Source organism: Barbus barbus (genome assembly GCF_936440315.1).
Source record: "Barbus barbus genome assembly, chromosome: 5".
NCBI classification, from domain to species: Eukaryota; Metazoa; Chordata; class Actinopteri; order Cypriniformes; family Cyprinidae; genus Barbus; species Barbus barbus.
The window spans coordinates 5,128,786-5,151,648 of NC_136733.1; the positions used below are offsets into that span (position 1 = coordinate 5,128,786).

At 36.1% G+C, this 22,863-nt stretch overlaps 1 pseudogene across 1 annotated transcript; it reads right to left on the reverse strand.

Moving 5' to 3' along the window:
- Positions 1-233: 233 nt before the first annotated feature.
- On the reverse strand, positions 234-22,377 carry LOC306870505 (F-box/WD repeat-containing protein 8-like; annotated as a pseudogene). The gene is made up of 9 exons: positions 22,042-22,377; positions 21,857-21,961; positions 21,582-21,729; positions 20,620-20,708; positions 20,440-20,520; positions 11,281-11,472; positions 1,494-1,660; positions 1,248-1,357; positions 234-1,163 (listed from the first exon to the last, which is right to left on the reverse strand). The product of its transcript is annotated as an F-box/WD repeat-containing protein 8-like (transcript).
- Positions 22,378-22,863: the final 486 nt, after the last annotated feature.

The window sequence follows — 22,863 nt, forward strand, 5'->3', positions numbered from 1 at the left end:
TCTGTCGGAAATCATGAATCTATGCACGGTTATAAAACGCATTCCATACCATATTTAGTCAAAGGTTGTGGGTTCAGTCGAACTGTGGTATTTTGGTGCAAATTCATCTTTTATACTTGGTTGATGCCAAATTAGGTCAATGCAATACAAGGGGAAAAAGGAACAAGACCAGATTAAATACAGTTTCACTTGCAACAGTAAACATGGTATGTGTTGACTACAATGTACACTATTGTTCAAAAGTGTTTTTATTTTTTAAGAAAATACTTTTTTTCAGCAAGGAAGCAATAAATTGATTTAAAAAGTGACATTAATAACATTTATCATGTTCTAAAAATGTTAAAATTTCCAATAAATGCTGTTCTTTTGAACTTCCTATTTACCAAAGCATTATGAATAAAATATATAATCACTGCTTCACCAAAAAATATTAAGCTGCGCAACTGTTTTCATCATAGATAATAATAAGTAATGTTTCTTGAGCAGAAAATTAGCATATTCTAATGATTTCTGAAGGATCATGTGAAGACTGGAGTAATGATGCTGAAAATTCAGCTTTGCATGATATGAATAAATTGTATTATACGATAAAAAAAAGCATTGAAATAAAATATTGTGCTATAGATCATATAAATAAATAAATCAAGCTACCTTTGTGTGAATTACTGACCGCAGAGAGTATGAAACCACCAAAACTTCATTTTGTATCATTTGGATTTCATCTTCTCAGATGGTGATTTAATATTATATTGCATACTAAATAATATGATAACAACACATGAAAAAACAAAGATCTACAACCAATAAGCAAAAATGTATACGATTCTAGTCCATATAATCCATACATCTTAATGGGTCATCCAAAGCACAGTTTTGAAATTACACAATTTATGATTGAATTATTGATTAGTTTTAAGGAATATGACCCCAGATCAACTTAAAATAGCAAATTCAATGCCAATCTTTCCAGTGCAACTGCTCCTAAAAGAACAGAGTATCTAATGCCAATCTAAGGGTCATTCAGTATGTCATACCGCATCACCAAGCCAATGTTATAGTTGTATCCAGAGGACTCTGTGTAGTTGGACCTGCAGATGGGCAGAACGTGATCCGGGGTAGATGAGTCCACTGAGAAGTCATAGTGACAGATCAGCCCACTGTATCTAAAGAAATAATAAAAGTACAGAATAAGCAGGTGGAAACATAGTAGCGACGACAGCACAGCATAATGTAATATATGTTTTTACCTGCGGTGAGGTCATCGTCTGTGATACAAGCCCCGCGAGGGCTCTTCTCATCAGGGACGTTGGCCGTCACCTGGGTGCTGGTGTTGAATTGTATGTGGCGAACCGGGTGTCTGTTCACACACACAGAATGAGTATGTGTCGTCAAGATGCTCTTAACCCCATGAAGCCTGAAATGCCTTATCTTTTTGATGACAGAACTGTCACTCATTCAATAGTTAAAAACGTTACTAAAATGAACGTTCTAACCTGTTTCCATTTCCCAGAGTTTGGCTCCTATCCTCATCTCCCACACACTGACCAATCCCTCGCCACCGCCGCTCACGATCTTCCAATCATCTGCCTGGACGGTGGTCATGCCCATGTGATATAAAGAGACCACCGACGAGCCCGTACGCAAGTCAAACACTCTCACTCTGAAATAGAGAAGCAACTCAGTGTCATTATCACTACACCTATGATCCACTGAAAGTGACAGCAGTTCAAGCACAGACCGTCTAATTGGGCTGCATGATTAATCTAATAATATCACAATATGGCTTAGTGCAATAATCAAATTGCAAGGGCTGTGTTTAAATAAACGTCAAAATAAAAGTTTGATGGTTTAACATTTGAAAATGAAGAAAATAAGAATAGAAATAGGAATATAATAGAAATGTTATTTGACAGTAGTAATGTAAAATAATATATTTTTTTCTAAAATGCTTAATTTTTCATATTTTATGGTGAAATATTAAATTTTTTTAAATAATTTTTTTATTTTTTTAATGTAGTATTTTTTTAAATATTTGTATTTACTACAAAAACGACTAATTATTATTATTATTTTATAGCCATATTGATATATAATCACAAAATTGTACAGCTACAAAGCACAGCAAACCTGGAACTTGTTCAATCACATTTTAAATATATTAATACACAAAGTATTGCAATTATGATTGTTATTATAGTTAACTAAACTAAAACCATAAAATACATTTTCATTACTGGAAATAAAAATATTTTACCTGAAATATATTAAAATATAAAACGTTAAACTTATTTTATTTCAGGTAGTTGCCAAGGTAAAATGTCTCATTTTCATTTAGTTTAATGTGATGTACTAAAACTGAATTTAAAAATTAATAGAAACCATACAGACATATTGAAAAATAAAAACGACAAACACAAATTGATAAATCATGAAATATAAAAACTATTTCCAAATATTAATACAAAATAGTATTAGTAAACTAGTAATAGTGTCTCAATGATTCTAAAATAACACTAAGTGTAATAACCAATTTCAAATATATTGACCCCAAAACTGTGGTTGGTCAGTCTCTAAATGGTCAAATCTTGGGCAGAATAAAGTGTAAAATGGACCATACTTTAGTCAAAAGTCAGACTACACAAGACTAATGTGTTATAGGAACTGCAGTATACAGAGCAGCACTGTGGGATGACATTAGTAGCTGGTATAAAGAAATTAATTTTACAGGCCCAAAGGAGCTCAATTCCATCTGTCCACTTTAATCGTACTGGAGGCAGCCAAAGGATGACTCTATGCTGGTGCTTTCCAAAAGATAATCGACAAAATTAAATTTAGCTTGGACCAAAATAAAACCAACACTTGGAGGACAAAAGATATTAGTCAGAATGAATGGTTAATGCATAGGCAAGCAGGATTTAATGCTGCGAGTAATTATGTGGATGTGCCTATCTATTGTCCTGTTTTAATTTCATCGAAGCATTTGTTCTTGTAAGAGGCTGTAATATATTTACTGGCAGTGGTCATAAATCTAATGCTAAAACAAGATCTAGTTTCACTGAGCTGTCAGCAGACAGGCTTCCTTCGATTAATCAAGAATATTGTTCACAGGCTCTTCCAGTGCCACCAACCGTGAGCAAAAACACCACAGGAAACACGGGCATGAAAAGCACATGTACACGGATAGCACACATGGACCCATCATCAAATAAATTTTGTTTTTTAAAACCTTTATTAAACTCAAATAACAGGCATTATCATTGTTAAAAACACCCACAATAAATCCCCCATGCATTAAGATCCAGGGGGTGAAAACTTTTTGAATTTGAAGATCAGGGTAAATTTAACTTATTTTGTCTTCTGACAAACACGTTACTATCTTCTGTAGCCTCTGAAAGGCAGTACTAAATGGAAAAAAAAATATTATACTTAGGCAAAATAAAAATGTACATACTGTCATGGCCAAAAATATTGGCACTCTTGGTAAATATGATCAAAGGTGGCTGTGAAAATTAATCTGCATTGTTAATCCTTTTGATCTTTTATTTAAAAAATTCACAAAAATCTAACCTTTCATTGGATAATAAAAATGTAAAATGGGGGGGAAATATCATTATGAAATAAATGTTTTTCTCTAATACACGTTGGACACAATTATTGGCACCCCTTAGAAATTCTTATGAGTAAAATATCTCTGAAGTATATTCCCATTCATATTCACAATTTTGAGCACTCCAGGGTGATTATGAATATGAAATTATCCCGCCATGTCTTCCTGTTTCACAGAAATATAAATAGGAGGGAAAACAAAGCAAAACAAAAAACCTTATTCAGTTGGAAGATATCTCCAGTACTGCCCGGCGAGCGCGAGGTCTCTCTCCCGGCGCAGTGTCGCCTCTCTCGGCGTCTGTTCTGAGCAGCGAGCGGCAGAGAAGCACGCTTTCAGTTTGCCTTAAAGCAGCAGACTCATCAATAAATAATTTACAAAACAGCGTTTACAAGCACTTGTCGCTTACTGACTGTTTGGACTTTTAAATATGAACATAATTTGTCTGTTAATATGCGCAGTTTATTACTCAGACGCAAAACAATGCTTCGCTCGTTTGCAAGCCATGATGTCTCTAGAGGAAAAAAAACATATTGCGCTCGCCTCGCACGGTCGTAGCTCATTTTCTCATGGGCGGGCAAAGCAGAGAAAAGGGAGGTAACCTTTCCCCGTATGACGACATAAGGGGAAGATTCCAGATCGGGCCATCTGAGGCGAAACAGGATACCCAGGGCTCGGTTTACACCTATCGCCATTTCTAGCCACTGGGGGACCATAGGCAGGCTAGGGGAACTCATATTAATGTTAAAAAACCTCATAAAGTGAAATTTTCATGCCATGGGACCTTTAAGAATTTCCAATCAACAGAAAATGTTACGAAACTGCCTGGAAGAGGACGTGTGTCTATATCGTCCTAATGCACGGTGAGAAGGAGAGTTTGAGTGGCCATAGACTCTCTAAGGACCACAGCTGGAGAATTGCAGAAAATAGTTGAGTCTCGGGGTCAGAAAACCTTAAACAAAAATTGTCAAACAGCCCCTACATCACCACATGTTGTTTGGGAGGATTTCAAGAACAATTCTCCTCACTCATCCAAAAACAAACTCCAGCATATTCAGTTATCAGACACGACTGGAACTTCAAATGGGGCTTCTATGGTCAGATGAAACTAAAAAATTAGCTTTTTAGCAGCAAACACTCAAGATGGGTTTGGTGAACACAGGGATAAAAAGTACCCCATGTGTACAATGAAATATACTGCTGTATTTTTAATGTTGTGGGCCTATATTTCTGCTGGAGGTCCTGGACATCTTGTTCAGACACATGGCATCATGGATCTATCAAATACCAACAGATAAAAAATCAATAAGTGACTGACTCTGTTAGAAATCTTATAATGGACCATGTTTGGATCTTCCAACCGGACAATAATCCAAACACAAACCTCAAAAACAACACAAAAATGGGTCACTGAGCACAAAACCAAGTTTCTGCTATGGCCATCCCAGTCCTCTGACCTGAACCCTGTAGAAAATGAGTGAGGTGAACTGAAGAGAAGAAGCACCATCATGGAGCTGTGAATCTGAAGGATCTGGAGAGATTCTGGATGAATTTCATAATGATATTTCCCCCCGTTTTAAATTCTTATTATCCAATGAAAGGTTAGATTTTTGTTAATTTTTAAAATAAAAGATCAAAAGGATTAACAATGCAGATTAATTTTCACAGAGCTGCCTTTGATCATATTTACCAAGGGTGCCGATATTTTTGGCAATGACTGTATCTCCATTCTGTTCAAAAGTTTTCAAACAAGGGACCCATGAACAACTATCACGAAACAACAAACAAAAAAAAAAACACAGCTGTGGATATTAAGGATCAAGGGGATGCAACATTTTGAACGGGGTCATTTTTTATAAATTCAATTATTATTTTTTCTCTTGTGGGCTATATGTAAAAACTTTTAAGTGAAATATCTTATTCAGGTCAGTACAAAATAACATGCATTTTGTATGATCCCTCTTATTTTGGTAAAACAATGAACAATTTGCAGATTTTGAAATGGGGATGTAAACTTTTGACCTCAACTGTATATACAAATTATACATAAATTAAACTTTACGTTAATCAGTATATAATAAAAGCAATAAAGAGAGTTTTAAGGCGTTCCTTTTTTTAACTGTTTTAACAATTGAAATAAAATTTGTAGCAATTTAAACAAATGCTATTTTCTTGTTTTATAAAGCAGCTCTGCAGAAAAAAAGATCTGGTCAAAGTTGGTTTCCAGGCTGGTTTTAGAGGGGGTTTGACCACTTCTTTAACAGGCCAAGATAGGAACTAGCTAACAAACCGCTCAAATCAGCTGAACAGCAGCTTGGCCAGACTGGGAGACCAGCTACTTCCATCTTAGCCTGGTGTAAGCTGTTTTTAGCCGGGAGGGTTCTTAAATGACTAATAAAATCAGAAGCAATGTTAGTGACAATCATCATAAATGCCTCAGTTTCTAAAGAAGCAACAGCAATCCTCGTTCTGTTCTCAATTTTCATCCCTGGAGCTGAACATACCAATCATTTATGGCTCCTTCTCACTTCCTGCCAGATCCAATCAGGCACAACAACACAAACACAGATTCCTTTCTCTCCACAGCAAACGAGGCTGAACAAATTAGAGAGCAGAAGCGATGCATTAGGTCCTGGCCTTTGGCCACGCTAATAAAGGGCAGGACCTGGGCCCTCATTTCCTCTGGGCTGCTTGGTGTTTTGCCCGCAGATTAATCAGATGGGGTCAAATCATTACAGCCAAAATGACACTCCAAGGAGTGTTTCGCTTCGTTCATTCATCAAAGACGAACAAAAGGTGAGAGCATTTGCTTTGTCGGAACCGTGGAAAGACGGACAAAGAAAGAGGGATGTTTTAAAAGAGAGCGCAGCTGGCCAGAGAGACATCATGTCCTCCCTCTTGGCACTATATATAGTGTCTGAGCGAAGATGCAGTTGGAATTTATTTACAAAGACCTGCCAAGCATCTCTCCACCTGCCAAAATAGCGCTCCCGCTGTCACAAGTGTCAATGAAATGGCTCTTTATTCGGTGAAGACTAATTGAGACGCAAGCATCAGATGTGGACCGTGCTCAGGATTCTGTATCGAGTCCGCTGGGCAGATGTACCGCATCTCTCCTCGTCTCCAACATCTCTTTGTCCACTAAATCAATAGCCCTCAGTGATGCACCGCTGACAATAACACCATCCTTTCAAACCGAGAGCTTTCATTATTCCCATTCCCACTTCTATAAGTGCCTGAGCTTTTCAGATGCTTTCCGTAAAATGATTTTCAAGGTAAGCCAAAAATATTCAAGAGCAAGCCCGAGTGCTTGTCACGCTTTGAAAGGACGACAGCTGTGGTGGGGGGGGGGGGAGAGTTTTTCCGCTTTGGACATGATTAGGTGTATTTTATTCTAAGTGCTTTAATCTTGGATATCTAATGCAAATCTTTTAAACTCTGTCCAAAAGCGATGTATGTAGCCAGTAGACAATGAACAGCCAATTTATCAAAAACTTGTGTTCTCAGAGCTATGGTTTAGCAGTTAACGCACAACCTTCAGATATTGAGCAGTGGTGCACATGTGGAAGGTTCAAATTTGGCTCGTGTCCTGATGAATCTCTGGATGAACCTCAATTAACCTCAATTAAAACATGCCCAGGTCACATTTCCTAACAAAATTCAAAGAGAAAAATAAACAAAATTACATTATGCACGAACAAAATGGAGACTGTGTTTAGGACCATTCAATTTTTTGCAGGTGGATGCTGCACACTGGTGGTGGACGAGGAGATACCCCCCTTACTATGTAAAGCACTTTGAGTGCCTAGAAAAGCGCTATATAAATGTAACGAATTATTATTATTATTATAGTCCAAATCACTGAAATCAAAGTTCAGCATTATAGTGTGAGTATGACACCATATCCACGTGTTCTAGTCTACTAATAATACAATTATAATCAAAAAACACTTTTTAAAGGAGTATTTACCAGAAATATTATTTACCAGAATTTATTTAGGTGAAAAATGTAAATGTGCAGTATTTATGAAAAAATCTTTTGAATTTATGAAAAAATTTTGAAATTTATTTTTTTAATATAAAATCAATTAATTGGAGATGCTTTTTATTATTAAAATTTAATGGAACAATTAAAATGGAATCCAGAAAATAATGGAAAACAGAATTTGGTACAGATAAAACTGTAAAACTGTAAAATTAATTAGACAGGCTTTTTGATTAATAAAATTTTAAAAACTGAATTTGGAAATAAAACGGCCCTATAATTATCATTTTTTTTTGTGTGTGGTAATAAAAATGGATTTAAGTGAACAATAGCTTTTAAAATGACTTAAAGTACATATATAATAGCAATGATGTAATAATAATTAGTTCAAATAAAGTATTAAAAGCAAGAAATCATATGGTTTTATTGAACAAAATCATATATGTATCATAATTATTTAAAATACATAATGTATTATAAACAATAGAGCTAATATAGATTACGCATAACAACCTGCAGGGGCGCCGACGGCCTGATTACTGTTTAATATTGATTGACCAAGCACCATTTAGTTCAAACGTATAAACTTAATTTTTAATATTTGGCTATTTCTTTAGGACAGAAATGCTATAGCTGCTGTAATTAAATGAATATGTGGACATCAAACCGTGTAAACTCAGAGTGAGGGTTTGAGCTTTTATTTTGAAATCGCGATGTATTCTCCTGTTTGTGTAGATTTATAAATGATTTACCTTACAAATCTGATGAAATGGCGCGCGTTGCGTTCCCAGATGAACGTTATAATAAACACAAACTCACAACAACATGCAGAGATGGAGTACGAGTCGCTCCACATGTAAATGACAACCGTTTCTGTGGAGCTACTGTGAACGGAGCCGCTGTGAGACGCACCAACTTAACCTACACGCATGTAAATAATTAAAGAGCATATACTGTGTGAACTGCATCGCATATCATTATTTAATTAAAACATAGCGTTTGTGAATTCACAATTATGCTTAATTATTAATTACATTTTTAAATGGGTTTAATATATCATGCAGCCTTGGAAAATAGTCTAAAAATGTGTTTTATCGATTCTCGTCCGTGAAATGCGTCACTTCCGGTATTTTGCCGATTAGTCGACGCGAGCAAGATGAAGTCGACGATTTTTAAAAATAGACTAGTCGACGAATCGCAACAGCCTTGATTGATATTACTATAAAGCAGCCTTTTTAAGTGAGATTTCCAGAGAAAGCTACAGGGGTATGGAGAATGGTGATAAATTCACCAAGAAAAACTCATTTTGTAATATTTAATATTTAAAGAGAACTAAAACGACTACTACTAAAAGGCAAAACAAATCTCACAATTACCTATTACATTATATGGGAAAAAGAAAAGAATAAGCCAATAAATCTGGAATTTTTTTTATTATTTTTTTTGGACAACTGCAGTGTATATATGCAATTTAAAAAGAACCATCTGTACAATCCCACATTTAAATGTGGCTCTCGTAATTGTATTAAATGTGTTTATTCTCTCTTTAGTCTTTTGTCAGAGACCAGCTATCTAACATTTAAAAAATATATACTGTACAGCAACAAAATCTCATTTATGGAAGAATATTCAGGACAATTTTCAAAGAAATTGCAATTAGTTTTTTCAATTGCGTTTTCCAAATGTGGATGCATAAATTGTGACATAATCCAAATGCAATTCTTGCATTAGCGTTTGCGTTTTCACTTTTAATCCGTAATAGAGAGAGTGTCGCGCCTGCCAGATCTTTTACTGGAATAAAGTTGGCTTGATGTTGAATGTTTGATATTCACAAATTTAGGGACCGTCTCTAAAGTTACATAATACATACGACCAGCGGCGTAATTTTGCTTTGAAAAGTGGTGGGGACACCGCACAACTCGTTTAGCTATTTGTTTATTTAATAATCGAATTTACTTGGGGACTGAGTTCAGAGTTGGAAATGCACTTAATTTTCACTTTGTTGTACACATGCATCACATTCACAAATATGTCTATAAACGTCCGAATAAGCAAAACGTAACATTCACGTGAATGTTACGTTTAGCTTATCACAACACATCCAGGGTAGCTAATATCAATCAAAATACGCAAGATAAATATGGTGAGCTTACCATTTCATGGTCAGCTCAGCTGCAGCATATTCATTAATTGCACAATTGTGTGTGTGTGTGTGTGTGTGTGTGTGTGTGTGTATTACGATTCATTCTACTTTGAATTACTTGCATATTTTCTAATCAACATTACGTCAAGGGTCAAGACAAGCCCACAAAATGTTTCCTCATCCAATCAAATAATTTAACCAATCCTGAACTACGCAAAACCTTGTGTAAAACATGAATGAGAGTTAATTTGTTTAAAATGGTTAAACTACCTTTATTAATTAAATAATTATATAAATGAAATTGTTTTAACGAATCTTTTTTTATGACGTTTTTATAAAAGCTCTATTTTTTCCTCCCCCACCCCACATGTAAAGGCTAATTAACGGTAAATGTTGCTACCTATAGCATAAATGTTAAAACATCAACAAAATGTCCAAAAGAAAGTGTGGAAGTGATATAAGAAGCTTTTTAGTGAAGCAGCCACGCACAGTAAGTTACTTTGCTTAACACGAAAACATATTATATTTAACTTACGTGAATATAGACATACTGTCGCTAATCATGTTTTCTGGCGGCCACTGGAGCGCGCTGTGATTTAATACAAAACTGAATTAAAGGACTATGAACTAAAGACTTGTATACTTTTTGTTTTAATTGTGAAAATCCCAGTCATAACATAGAATCTTCTCAAAACTCTCAAATAAAATATTTAAACCTTGAAACAGTATCCAAACAATACGAACATCGTAAAAAGAAAGGTACAGGATCTGCAGACTAATTATAGGGAAAGGAAACTACATATCCCATGACGCATATCGCGTATCTCGCGATAGTTTCACAACGAGACTTAATATTCATCTTTGAGGACGTTGAAAAGCTTCTGATCGGCGGAAAAATGTGTTAAATGAATGAATTAGATTATGAAGAGTGTCGATTTGTTGATGGTGCTTTTCCTTTAATATATACCTTACGCAATCTATTTTTCAGTTACTTTTTAAAAGTGGTGGGGACAATATCGAGCCTGGTAAAAAGTGGTGGGGACATGTCCCACCCGTCCCACCCGTAAATTACGCCTATGCATACGACACTGGAATACACTTTTCTAACTTCAATAGCATTTGAAGAGAATGTATATAAAATGAAAATTATGTCACAATTCAAATGGTCAAAAATAGGCATCATTTTATTTATGCAAACATGCTTTGTGAGTTTCATCCACAGAAAGATAAGAGTAGAGAATGAGTTGAGGATACAAGGCTGTGTGCGTCTCCAGGCTTCATGAGATATACTCATTCAAAACATTCCCACTAATCCGACAAAATAAAACTAGCTGCTCAAGGGAAATGTAAAGCATCCTAAAATAAGAGAATTCACACCACCTGCAGGTGTAAATGAGAGCGCTACTATTCCATCGGAACTCATCAAACTCTCCATGTTTAAGAAACTCAATTCACAGAAGGCTTTAAGTTGCCAGACAGAAGACAGTGTGTGTGTGTGTGAACGTAACAGTGATAGATGAGGTACACATGTTTGCGAGCGTGTCATACCGCCTGTCTTTGTTCCCACACACCAGCAGGTGAGAGTGGCTGTCTCTCAGGTTGACGCAGGTGAAGTCTCCCGCCGAGTTCCCCACGGTCAGCTCGCACTGGCAGGTCTCCAGGCTGTACACCTGAATCTGAGGATTGCTCCTGGTGAGATGGAAGATAGATTGTAAAATTGGCAGGATTGTGCCATAACACCTGCTAAGGTTCAAATGTCAGGCTCACAGCTTGCATCCACAGATGCCAGAAAACACATTTCACAAGTCTTGCACGCCTTCTTATGAACTTCTAACACACTTTTAACATTTCAGGTACACAGTCAGATCAAAACATCAGAAGCAACCTGTTTAACTGGCATTTTAGCATGTAAAAGCTGCTCATTATGCAGATGCTTTTATCTAAAGGGATTTGAAGTTCTCAGTTAAAGGGACCACTGAATTGATAAGTGCACAGATAATTAATAGGTTTGGGGTCAGTAAGATTTGTTTTCTAAATAAATTAATACTTTTATTCAACAAAGATGTATTAAACTCATTAAAAGTGACAGTAAATATTTTTTCATTTCTATTTTTAAAAAAAATGCTGTTCTTTTTACACTTTTAATCATCAAAGAGCCCTGAAAAAAAATTATTATGGTTTCCACAGCTATTTTCATAATGGATAATAATAATAAGAAATGTTTCTTGAGCAGAAAATCAGCTAATTAAAATAATTTCCGGAGGACCATGTGACACTTAAAACTAGAGTAAAATTCAGCTTTGCATCACAGGAATAAATTACAGTTTAAACGCTATTACAGTTTAAAACAGCTCTTTTAACTTGTAATAATATTTCAAAATATTACTGTTTTTACTATATTTTTCATCAAATAACTGCAGCCTTGGAGAGCATAATAGACTTTGTTTGAAAATATTAAAAACTTTTGAACAGTAGTGTACTTCTACTTTAGCCAAAGATGTCATTTACATCAACACTTGGCCAATCAAGTTAATCGTTAGTTCACTGATCAAGTCAAAATAAACAAAATACACCATGCTATTGAAACTGCATTCAGATTTGCCTTGGAAATTAGCAAATACTTGATTACAGGGCTGCAATAAGCTCCCTATTTATCAAAACAGGAAAAGATCATGTAAAATTATTTTTAAATAATCTAATTAATATGCATGAGCATATGGACGCAAAAATATAAATACGATATAAAACATTAAAAGCAAAGTGAAAATATAGTACTTCATATAGCATCTTTCAATTAAATTTTGTTCTTAATTGACGTTTTTCCAAATGTCACAACAGGCACCAATTGGCTCGATTTTATGTTCGTTTAACAAGTTTTTTTATAAACTTATTTAATTATTTTTTCTTTAATTAAATTTCTTTATTAAATTTTATTTTAGTCTATGTCACTAAAACGTCAATGTTTATAACATATTATATAATATATATTATCAAAATTATAATTCTTACAATATTGCATTGATATTTTAGAGCAGTAGCCTACCTTCTAATAACTTTTGTGTGCATTCATATAATTTCCTACAGTTCATTAAGAAGCAGGTCTTCTGACACGCACGTCCACCTCACTTTATCAATCAAACCTTTCTGAAGACACAAAGTATTCAATAATTGATTATGAGCCCATTGTACCCACAATCCAGATGCTTTAAAACATCTGAAGCTCTTGATCAATCCGCTCACATTAAACGCCATCTAAAACAGTGAGCAAAGGAAAGACAACGACACGGGCCAAATTGGACGCTATTTATTGAGGCAACAGATAGAGATGTTAAACAAAAGAGAGAGAAGAGAGAAGAACTGCATGATGTCAGATTTGAGCTCATGCCAGCTGTTTAGTGCCTGCAGTTTGGGCCAGACACACTTAATTGTGAGCCACCGTGCCGCCAGCCAAAATCTTTGAGAGGACCCAAAAATTACAGCCAACCGGAGTTTGTCATCAAGTCACGAGAAAAGCTTCCAATATGTAAAGCTACAATATGTAAAGACTTGAGGAGGAAAGCTGATTAGAATGAAGCGGCGATGAGTGCATATGTCACTGGCGAGAAGACAGACTACTGGGATTATGTTTGGGATTTATTCATCATTACAGGATTCAGGAGGTTATGGAGGCATTTACACAAGTAAACAATGATTTAGCTGCTGTGCTGAGGTTGAGCATATTTCACAAATAGCATTTTCATACACACATCACCGCCTTTGCTTGTATCAAGATGAAACTTTTCCAAGTGAAAATACTTTCAGTTTGTTAAAATGTACATTTCTCAAAACATTTGGGGCCAGGTTTTATTTTTGGAAAGAAATTAATACTTTTCAGCAACGACATATTATATTGATCAAAGGTGAAAGTAAAGACATTTAAAATGTTACAAAAAGATGTTTTCCAATAAATGCTGATCTTTTGAATTTTCTATTAAGTCCTTCTATCAAATAAACCGGAACGTGTCAGATCCGCGTCACGTTCAGCAGTGGCAGCTCTTAAAGAAATAACATCCAAATTAACATGTCTGTTCATAAAGAGTAAAAGAAAAAAGAGGAAATCAATCACTTTTATATAGCTGTAAGTATTTATCGGTATTTAGTTTAGAATTTAGTGTTTGATAACTTTATTCAATTTCTGTACATTTCTGCTAAGGGGCACAGGTAGCCTAGCTAAATATAACATTTATTATAATGGGTTTATGTGAAGATTGTTTTAAGTGCACTTAAATTAGAAGTTATTTTTAAAGTCTAATAAATGTAAAAATTGATAGCTCTTAATTACAATGTAATGTTTAATGGTTCAATGGCTAAATATTAGGGGATTTTGTTTTATAGGGAAATCATTATTACTTGGTATCAGTGATACTGGCCTTCAGTCATAAAAAAGATGCCATTAAACAAATATTAAAAATATGTTGTTTGCATGTTAATTTGAAGATTGAATGTGAAATTATTGCAATATAAAAGTATATTTTAAAACTTTAAATGTTAGGTGGGATTAATCGCGATTTCAGAAAAATGTGCGATTAATTAGTTAATTTTTTGTAATCGACTCACAGCACTAATATACAGTGGGTACGGAAAGTATTCAGACCCCCTTAAATTTTTCACTCTTTGTTAAATTGCACCCATTTGCTAAAATCATTTAAGTTCTTTTTTTTTTTTTCTCAATGTACACACAGCACCCCATATTGACAGAAAAACTTGTTGACATTTTTGGAGATTTATTAAAAAATAAATACTGAAATATCACATGGTCCTAAGTATTCAGACCCTTTGCTCAGTATTTAGTAGAAGCACCCTTTTGATCTAATACAGCCATGAGTCTTTTTGGGAAAGATGCAACAAGTTTTTCACACCTGGATTTGGGGATCCTCTGCCATTCCTCCTTGCAGATCCTCTCCAGTTCGGACAGGTTGGATGGTAAACGTTGGTGGACAGCCATTTTTAGGTCTCTCCAGAGATGCTCAATTGGGTTTAAGTCAGGGCTCTGGCTGGGCCATTCAAGAACAGTCACGGAGTTGTTGTGAAGCCACTCCATTATTTTAGCTGTGTGCTTAGGGTCATTGTCTTGTTGGAAGGTAAACCTTCGGCCCAGTCTGAGGTCCTGAGCACTCTGGAGAAGGTTTTCGTCCAGGGTATCCCTGTACTTGGCCGCATTCATCTTTCCCTCGATTGCAACTAGTCGTCCTGTCCCTGCAGCTGAAAAACACCCCCACAGCATGATGCTGTCACCACCATGCTTCACTGTTGGGACTGTATTGGACAGGTGATGAGCAGTGCCTGGTTTTCTCCACACATACCGCTTAGAATTAAGGCCAAAAAGTTCTATCTTGGTCTCATCAGACCAGAGAATCTTATTTCTCACCATCTTGTGGTCCTTCAGGTGTTTTTTTTGTGTCTTGCACTGAGGAGAGGCTTCCGTCGGGCCACTCTGCCATAAAGCCCCGACTGGTGGAGGGCTGCAGTGATGGTTGACTTTCTACAACTTTCTCCCATCTCCCGACTGCATCTCTGGAGCTCAGCCACAGTGATCTTTGGGTTCTTCTTTACCTCTCTCACCAAGGCTCTTCTCCCCCGATAGCTCAGTTTGGCCAGACGGCCAACTCTAAGAAGGGTTCTGGTCATCCCAAACGTCATCCATTTAAGGATTATGGATGCCACTGTGCTCTTAGGAACCTTAAGTACAGCAGAATTTGTTTTGTAACCTTGGCCAGATCTGTGCCTTGCCACAATTCAGTCTCTGAGCTCTTCAGGCAGTTCCTTTGACCTCATGATTCTCATTTGCTCTGACATGCACTGTGAGCTGTAAGGTCTTATATAGACAGGTGTGTGGCTTTCCTAATCAAATCCAGTCAGTATAATCAAACACAGCTGGACTCAAATGAAGGTGTAGAACCATCTCAAGGATGATCCGAAGAAATGGACAGCACCTGAGTTAAATATATGAGTGTCACAGCAAAGGGTCTGAATACTTAGGACCATGTGATATTTCAGTTTTTCTTTTTTAATAAATCTTCAAAAATGTCAACAATTCTGTGTTTTTCTGTCAATATGGGGTGCTGTGTGTACATTAATGAGGAAAAATGAACTTAAATGATTTTAGCAAATGGCTGCAATATAATGAGGAAAAATGAACTTAAATGATTTTAGCAAATGGCTGCAATATAACAAAGAGTGAACAATTTAAGGGGGTCTGAATACTTTCCGTACCCACTGTGTGTATATATATATATTTTTTTTTTTCTTTCTTTTTTTTTGACCAATAACTTTGTGGTTGGAAATCATCACAGATCTCTGTAAACAGGTTAAAAATGTAATTAATAAAAACCTTTGACAAATAAAAACAAAATCTTGAAAAAAAATCTAAAAATTGTAAATAAATAAATGTAAAAAATGAAATAATAATGATCCCCTAACTAATGTCAAAATCTAAAATAAAATGTTGGTCCCTATGAAGACGCATTTGTCATATGAGCAAAACACTAATTCAAACAAATTTGAGAAATGATAACCGATGCACTTTGTTTACTGGATAAAAGTGATTAATTAAAATAGTGGGCTGTTCAAAAATAGTTGGATATTTTCTGAAATGTTTTTCAGAAAGTTTACTCCGCAGAAACCAAAACTCTCAAATACAACTAAAATCATAATTTACACCTGTAGTGTGTCCCTTTTTATTCTGTATAATTGTAGATTTCCAAGCCCTTATTTCTTGTTAAACAGATTCATCCTGATCTCACGAGACACTACTCTACATCTCTGAATTTCAGCACCTGGAGGTGCAACAGTGTGCCACATTTTCACCAGCCTATCTGGCTGTTAAACATGAAAGTGGTGCCTCAGGCTTTGCCAGCATGATCTGCGCAGTATGTGTGTGTCTGGGTCAGCGCTTCAAACACACACTGTGATGCACATACACAACAGATGCCCAGAGCTTCCAGTCCTCCAACTTAAAAACAAAGACGATGACAACAGAAAGCTGAAATAACACAAATAACTCCCACATACACTAAATAAAGCAGCTAGAGAAAAACAAACCAGATTAAAAGCGTCTAGACACTAGCCATCTTGTTAAAAACTGCTGAGATCCCAATCTCATCCTAATTATTGGATGTAACCACAGATGTGCATTGGTAATAACAGTAATTCCAAGTCCGAATGGTGCTCAAGTTCAAAAATAAACCCCAAAACATGCTATGACTCACTCTGTTACCTCACAGACAGTGAACTCTGTTTTTGACTAGTTTTAATGAGGCATGTGTCTTCTCATTTAATAACCACACAAACACCTTGGATTCACCAGCGTCGGTTCTGGCACGTCTGACTTCCCTCTCGCAGTTTGAAAATCCTGTCAAGATGCACCGTGGCTGACAGACATGACATCACACGGACGAGAAAGGTGCTAATCATGAATTGGTAGAATGGAGACTTGTAGAGTAACTCGCAGCGGAGTGACACAACATGAAAAAAAGAGTATGATTCCTGCAAAATGTGCTGCAAGATACAGTGCCGAGATCCTAGAAAGACTAAAGACAGATGCATCAAATCAAAGTGAGGTTAACAGTTTCACTTTTCAAAGTAAAATGATGATTTTAAAATGCAATGTGATGCAAAGCTGAATATTCAGTAGGCATTACTCCATGATCCTTTACAAATCATTCTGCGTAATATTTTGTATAATTCTGAGTAATATTTCCATATTCTGATTTGCTGCTTAAGAAACACTTATTATTATTACAAATGTTGAAAACAGTTGTGCTGCTTCATATTTTTGTGATTTTATGATTCTTTGTTGAACAGAAAATTCAAAGCAAGAGCATTTATTTGCATAGTGGTCAAGCGGGTCTGTTGGCTGGTTTTACAGACGTTTTGGAGGACACTTTTCAGCTGGCTAGACCAGCTTAAACCAGCAAAGACCAGCAAACCAGTTTAGGCAGGTGCAAACAGTTTTCTCAGCAGGGAGTAACATCCATATACTAAAACATTTATGGTATGGTCTTCTTTCTTTCTACGATTTCATTTTTATTCTTAAAGGGGTCATCGGATGCAAAATTCACTTTTCAAGTTGTTTCAACATAAATTGCTTTCCAAGTGGATGCTGCACACTGGTGGTGGTTTGAGGAGACGTAGTTCTATACAGACCGCTCCCACGATAGATGATTGACAAGGCCGTATTACTTTAGACCGGCCCTGAGTGAGCTGAAAGCTGTAACATTGTGTAACAATAAGCAACAAGAGATATTCTTGAAACAAGACAGTCCAGCAGAACCTGACTTTGACAAACTGTCCAGTCGTTCAAACTCTCAGCAAGTTTCTAAACAGCCGCTCCGGTGCCCGTTTGGTTAACGAGAGTGTTTAAATGAGGGTGATGTCAGTGGAGAAGGAGAGCCAAAGCATTGTGTGATACAACAGGACACCATCTGCATCCATCTATCAAGCACTCATCATTACTGTCAACATCTACGCCTGTCGCTTCACTGAAAAGCTACCAGCCTCCCCTGAGTAAACCCATCCCTCCCCCTCGAACGCTGATCTGCCCCCAGACACGAGCGCAGACTATTTAACCGCTTGCATAAATACGCTGGGGACTTACCGTGAAGGCTAGTGTGATTTGGAGAGGTTTATTTTAAGGTCTATTTCACATGATAGTTGAGCTTTTAATCAGGAGAGTATGAGTACAAGATTGCACCGGCTCAAACTCAAAGCTCTGGAGGAACTTTGCACTAGGGTCGCTATTGTTAAGCAAAACTAAAAACATGTTAATTACCTAATTATTTGTATTAACTCTTATTTATGAATAATTATCATTTATAATCATAATTCTAATCATTAATAACTTGCTATTTATTAGTATTATTTTATTTCAGCCAGTGTTATTTTAGTAACATTGAGATATTACAGTTTGTTAATATTTTGAATTGGATTTTTGTATTTCATGTTTTCGTATTATTTTAGTTATGGTTTTAGTAATTTTCTTGTGCGTTTTTGTCATGTTATAGTTGTTTTTTTGTTATAAGTCTATTTTTTTTTATTGATTTTAAACTTGTTTTACTTATTTTACATTAGACTATACTAAATGAAAATGAGATGTTGCCTTGGAAACTAGCTGAAATAAAATACGTTTATTTTTTTCTATTTAATTTCAGTTATTTATTTTATTTCAAGTAATTAAATTTGTTATGGTTTTAGTTCACTATAATAATAACCCTAATCCCAGCTAGCTGCCAATGAAACATTTCTCATGTGCGTTAAAATTAATAAAATGTAGATATATTTTAATTACAATTTATACATATTTTAATAACAAATCAAATTTAAAACAGAAAATATAAAAATTACATTTAATTCAAAGTATGAACAAAAACTATAATTGTACATACTAAAATAATGCTGATTCGCCCCATCTATGGCCTCTAAATTAATCTCTGAGCGTCGCATGCCAGACTTAGAAACAAACTAGGGACTCTTAGGAGCACTGGGACCCCAGGTTGGGTTAATTAAGTAACAGGTCTATTCCTAAAATAACACCAACTTTTTATCTATGGTGACTTTGGGAATAAAGTAACACTGAACTTCACTGGTGGGCTCAAATTATGTAAACATCAGCGATCGGCCACATGAGATCACCAGACCGCACGTGTTGACATCATGTGGTAGTGTGGCTTTAGTGGTTAAAGATCTCAGCCGATAAGCCAAAAAAAACTGTAGCGACAAAACTCATGAGGGACGAGCCATAAACTGTCACCTCTGTGCCCTTGAGCAACGCTCAAAACCTCAGCTTACTCCCCAGTGACCCTGTAATGATGTACTGTCACGTTAGATAACATCATCTGCAAATACATTATGCAATATAGTTTTGCACAATTAAAAGATGAGATGTGTTATTTCTGTGCCACCAAAAATGGAATTGTGATCTGTTTGTTTGAGCATCCTGACTAGGTTGAATATTACTCAATGGATGGAGTTTAGGAGGTACCTTGTCTAACCAACGGAAAAATGTTTGCAACTTCACAGAAATTTGAAATTAGTCATGATTTCTACTATTCTGTCAGCTTGAAGGTCAAGTACAATCAAAAACAAGTCAACAAAGTGCATATTTCACCGCTATCATTTGCTGAAATGCACCATCACATCTGAAAAGCCTGAAAAGGTAAGCCTCAAAAATGTATTTTATATAAATTTAACAAAATAATAAACTAATTCAATGTTGTTTCAGAGATTAATCTAGTAAGAGACTGCTTTAAATAATCAAATCTTGAAAACCCTAATGTCTATTCTGATGCATAAACTGACCAATCAGATTGGATATGCAAATGATGCAACACAAAAGGCAGCTGAAAACGGGAAATGGAGAAAGAAATGTAATTTGCCTCCTCCTGTATAAATAGCCAATCATTTATCAGAAGTAGTCTCTCTAATCTGTATATGGCACTGCAAGATTTCCTGTATTGAGTAAGATATTCAACAGGAAAAATGCATGGTGGGGCTTGATTTAATTTATTAGATATTCACTGGATTATGAAAAGTGGGCATTGCATACCCGAATGGTTTTGAAAAATATGAGTGCTTGGTGACGTCGGACAACATAATAAAGTCTTTTTGAAATGATGCACAGTTGAGAACAATAAGACAGGAAACATGTATTTAGAAAGTAAATATGGTCAGGTTTCATCTCTGATGAAATGTGTGGGGTGCAGGTAAGATTTGTCCCAGTGGAGCGTGTCCCGCACATCACCAGAGGTGTAGCTGTATAGAACAGATGCACACAATGATTATGTGATACATAGTGTTTGGATAATTGAAAAAATACACCTTTTTAATTATATGTGCCTTAGTAACACATACCCAGCAATTACAAGACCAGCACAGGAACCGACGTCACACAAGACCTTTCCTAACTCATACTGCAGGTGGCGAATGGACCCAACACGATTCTGTTAATTAAAAAGGTGTAAAAATATTATTTTAAGCAAGTAAGTACATTTTATTTATAGAGCACATTTCAAAAATGTGCTCTATAATTAATTCTAAAATACAATAAAATATCAAATCAAATAAAAATAAATCAAAAATCAAAATAACAGTAATAATAAAGTTAATAGTCAGGAAAGGCTATAGAAGGAGCACTCTTAATGTCAGATGGCAATTGATTCCATAACCGTGGATCTGAGCAGAAACTGCAAAGGCTCTGTCACCTTTTAATTTATGATGTGATTGTGGGACATGTAAAAAGCTTTACTGGCAGACCTGAGGGACTTTGGAGCTGAATTCAGATGAATAAAACAAGAAATGTAAGATTTGGCCTGTCCATTAAGACAGATTTTCCCTTCAGTTTTCTCATGGTTAAGTTGGAGAAAATTATTTGCCATCCAGCTTTTAACATCCTCAAGACAGTCCACAAGAGGCTGCAGAGAATCTCTAGATTTGAATGGAAGGTACAGCTGAGAATCATCAGCATAGAAATTAAATGTTGTATTTCCGAATGATATTACGGAGCAGAAGCATGTACAGATTAAAGAGTAACGGCCCCAAAATAGACCCTTGAGGAACCCCACAAGAGAGGGAGAAAGAAGATGGGACTACATTTTTAGATGAGAAATTATTTAATACAAATTAAATTACTTTTGCATCTCAGATTTTTATATTTTGTTATTTTTATTTGTCTTAATTGTATACTTTGTAATTCATAATAAATTAATCGAACATAAAATAAATATTAGTCCTATTGTGATTAATTTAGGAATGATCAAGATTCAAAATAAACATGCTTTTTTTTGGGAGGCGGGGGGTAAAGGCATGGTGCTTACCTTCCAGTTTGACTTCACCACACTCTCAGTGTTGCGGCAGTCTCTGAGTGTGCTCTTCCAGCAGAGGGAGTCAGAGATACTTGCCCTCCAGGCACAATCTATGCCACAGGACCTCATCTTCAGCCAGCACCTTCCAGGATTTAGACACCTGGAAGAAGAAAAAAAGAGACGAGAATATAAATCATTGTACTTCAAGCACTATAAAATAAAAATAGCACCTGGAAATCGCTGTAGAATAGAATAGAATATGCAATTATGCACGCATACATATATACCTGAGCGCATCGTCCTAGATCCGTTCTGCCCAGGAAGTGGAAAATCTTGAGCGCCAGTTCATAAGGCAGCTCCACATCAAAGAATGGGATGTCATTCACCTCATTCTAAACGCATTATATCCGGATTTATTATGAAGACAAGCACAGTTGCACAGAACAGAACAGCTATATAACAGAAGAGTTACCAGATCCTGAAGGAACTGCTCAAGCAGTTTCTGACACTTGTTGACTTTTTTGGGGGGCGCGTCTGTGATGAGCGCGTTTCCTGCGAGAGGACTGCTTCTTCCGTCCAACAAACCCCCGGCGATCGACACGTACTGCGGCAGGTCCTTTGGTGTGGGCTGAGTCTGCTGTGACGAACTGCTCTGTTTCTCCCAAAAGCTCGTGCTTTGATGAAGAGATAAGCTGTCTTTACTGGGATGCCCAAAATATCCCTCTTTGTCTTTATTTGATGTCTCGGTATTTTTCGTTAACTCCTGTTTTCATCGCTCTCGGAAGGCCGACAGCTCGTCTTCTTCCATCCCCATTTAATCACGTTGCGTTTTCATTCATATTTACAGACGTTTTATTCAAACGCAAGTCTTGAGGAACCCCGCTGTTGCCATCAAAACAAACAGCGATCCGACCGCGAAACGGCCTCGGCTGGAACACCGTGTTCCGCGGAAGCGTTCCGCATGTCGCCTGTTCCTCACCCTCCAAACGAACAATTATTAACAACACAAGACAAAGGCTGTGTCTCAGACACTAGTGAGATGTCTACGTAGCATTATGAGATGTATAAATGGTGTACATTTAATATTATTTTAACAATTCACATTTTATTATATAGTGTGTGTATATATTTATATATATTAACTTGTGACATACAGAACACAACTGGTTTCATTACTAGCTACTTATATCGAACTGTCACTACAGTTAAGCAAACACAAATCTAGCTTGTTGACAAAATCTAGGTGAAATTGGGTCAATTAATGTAAAAAGTATCCTTACAGTTTCTGAGAACA